The following is a 3559-nucleotide window of genomic DNA, read 5'->3' on the forward strand; positions in this document are numbered from 1 at the left end:
AGACATGTCCACGTGTCCCTGTGATAGACTGGAGACCAGTCCATGTGTCCCTGTGATGAACTGAGACCTGTCCAGGTGTCCATGTGCTGGAGACCTGTCCAGGGTGTCCCCCACTCTCTCACAGTGGTAGCTGGACATGGACACAGTGACCCCGCCCCTCCCCCCCGTGGCCTGAAAAGGAAGAAACGTGCCTGCGAGCGTCTTCACTCTGCTCCAGAGGAGACAGATCAGCCTAGTATTTCACCAGGTTTGATTGTTGCAGTGTTAGGAAAATATAAAACTGTTCCAGATTATTGAATATCACACATCACTGTTTGTGTTTCTCTGTCTGTTAGCAAAATAACTCGTGAACCACAAGATGGATGCTAACAAGACCCTCCAGATAATCTCTGGATGTACAACTGATTCACGTTGAGTCAAGATGGCCACCACAGCTAATCAAACACAAAAACAGCTAAAACTCTGATGGTCAAAGTTCCAGACATTGAGCTAAAATCTGCTGTGGTAGTAGCTGAGAGTCGTCTCCAACACACGCCCCGAGCACTTCAGCATGCCAGGCAGCGGGCGATATGCATTCCTTTAAGAAGCACTGGTTTCATTTGTTAAAACAATACCTGTTCATTAATAACTCAAGTTTTGGACCATTTGTTTACGTTCTTTTTTGTTTTTCATAAACCTTTTTTATGAATGAGGACAAATATCCCCCTGTCTGGTTTTGTCCCCGTCCTTGTTGAATGTTCTCGTTCTTCATAAAGGACTCTGTCAGTCCGCTCACCGCCCACAGACCAGCTGAAGAATGTGAAGCGCTGAAACAGTCGACTGTGTTTGGAGGCCACGAGAACTCTGACGCTTCTCACCGAGACTCTTCTGCTTCTTAAACACCAACAACTGCTCTGGGACCAGGTCTCTGGGACCAGGTCTCTGGGACCAGGTCCCTAGAACCTGGGCCTAGTAATCTGAGCCCTGGATCTAAATAAAATATCTAAAAGTCAAACGATCAGTTAATGTTTGATGCCTTTTACACTTTACACAAAACACATTTCTTATTTAAATGAATAAAAATGCTCCCTGTGATCATCATCGTCTAACTCACAGTCTGAGCTCGATCTGATGAGACCTTCTCCCTCAGCACAGGATTGAAAGGCGGCGGGCGACATGCATTCAAGGAATGCTGGGCCTTCTGTTCTCGTTTGTCGTGATGTTTCTGAAGCGTTCAGAAAATGTCACCTTGTTGAGAGAGAGGATCAAATCTGTGCTGAGGTGTTTCTTCGTCTACAAGTCAAGCTGAAGCTGAAGCTGTCGGATTAAAAGTTTAAAAATGTTCCGCAGCTCAGGACAAACCACCTGAGAAATGAGAGAAATTAAGATTACAGAGCAGAAATCTGCTGCTGGAGTTCCTCTTTACCTCCAAGAAGATGCTGCGGCTCTCCTTTTTGTCCTCCGGCCTCCGAGCAGAGAGAGCACAAAAGAACTTCGGTCTTCTTCAGACTTTTGTTCTGCACTTCTGCAGGACAACCGCTGACCCACCGCCCCAGGCAGCAGGGACTTCTCTTGACCCCCCTGCTGCCTCTCTGCAGCTCCATCTCTCAGGCTTCGCTGCGTTTATTGTCGGGTTGACTCGTTTTTGGTGGGAACGGGTTATTTTCCGTGTTCTGTCATTCTCGAGCTCAGCTCTGTTTTCATTTCAGTCAGTAAACGTAAGACGTGTGGTGAGGAGACGACAAGGAGCAGGTGCGCGGCGCAGGAGCAGAGGGAAAACACAGGACGAACACAGAAACAATGGAAACAAGTGAACTGAACCCTACGCAAAACAAAACAAAAATACTAAAAACTTACAAAGACACGGATCCTGACACAATCTGAGCCATGTTTCCTTCTGGAAACACGGCGAGCTGCGTGTGACGCCACGTGTCCTCGCTGCAGTCTGACAGAGGTTTAGATTATAATCTGAAAGACCAGAAACATCTGAGTTTTAAGAGCCGTGGGGGGTGGGTGGGGTCAGCCACGCCCATCTCCACCTGTTCCCTGTCTCACCTGCCACAGCTGCAGACACTTCCTTCATTACCCTCGCTCATTTGTTAAGTCTTCTTCACGGGAGCATCGTGGAGTACTCGTGCCAGGTCAGGTCTTCATCGTGTCTCCTCCTTGGTGTTAGTTGTGCAGCACAGGTACCTTTTATTTGTTATAATAATAAATAAATAAATGTTCTGCTCCAAATCAAAGGAACTGAAACTGGTCGATGCTGCGAGAAGGAAGTTCAGGAAGAGAGAGACGCTCCAAGATGTTAAGAGGTTTCTCCTCTTTAAATATAAAAAGAAAACAAAACCAATTAAATACAAATACAATAAATACATAAAAAATATATAAATTGATTCAGCTGAAGGAAGCCCACTGAAGAAATTGAAACTGCGTTATTTGAGCTAAAAACATTTTGGAGACTAACTTAAAGTTAAACAAGCTAAGGCTAATCAAAAGCTAAAAGCAGCAAAAGGTCCCCAAAATACTGAAAGTAGCAAAAGGTTAGCGACATGCTAAAGTAGCAACAGTGTCTGAAAGCAGAACCCTAGCTAAAAACCAAAATAAGAACATGAGCTAAAAGAACACATGCTCACAGCTTAAAGCAGCAGAGCATGAGCTAAAAGCTAAAAGAAGTAGAACTCTAGCTGAAAAAAGCTAACGGCTAATAAAAATTTTAAATGAGCTAAATACAAAAGAAAAATAAGAAGAAAAAGGCTAAAGGTTGTAAAAGGTTTGCTAAAAGAAGCAAACAGGTAGCTTAAAGTCAAAGTAGCAAGACGTTAAAATCTAAATGTAGCAAAATGCTAGTTAAAAGTATTAAATGCTAGCTAGAAACTAAAAGTAACACAAAAGCAGCTTAAAGCTTAATTTACCAATAGGTTAGCTAAACGTAAAAATGCTAGCAGTAGCACTACATTAGCTAAATGTTAAGGCTAGCTGAAATAAGCCAAATGCTAACTAAAAGCTAAAAGTAGCATAAGACAGAATCAGAGCCAGTAGCTGAAACAGATTTCAAACAGAACAAAGTTTTTCAACGAACTGAAGAGATATTGATGCGTTTCTGAGGGGAAAGATTTGATTTAAATATCTTGAAAAGTCTAAAAGCTTAAAAAAAAACACAAGTCCCAGCTTCCACCTCCTGAATGAGCCGAACGTTTTATGAACAGCTAAAACTGCGCAAAGTCTGCAGAGATGGTGTAAAAGTTGTACAGAAAATAACGACTCATGACGATGTTTCTGTGTTTTAATGATAAACTGTGCAGCGATGTGAGCACTCACTTTGTCCGTGTTTTCTGTCTGTGGGGTCTTTTGTGTGTCTGTGTGTGTGTGTGTGTGTGTGTGTGTGTGAGTGTGTGATGTCAGTGCGCCCACGGCGGTGCAGTAGAATCAGTAGAATGGCCTGTGATGAATTTAAATCAGGTGACTGAACAGGCCCGGGTTTCTTCCAAACAGAGGATTGTGTAATGCCCACTCCTACACACACACACACACCACACACACACACACACACACACACACACACACACACACACACACACAC

This window comes from Nematolebias whitei, chromosome 2, assembly GCF_014905685.2.
Source record: "Nematolebias whitei isolate Nwh7 chromosome 2, NemWhi1, whole genome shotgun sequence".
Taxonomy (NCBI): Eukaryota; Metazoa; Chordata; class Actinopteri; order Cyprinodontiformes; family Rivulidae; genus Nematolebias; species Nematolebias whitei.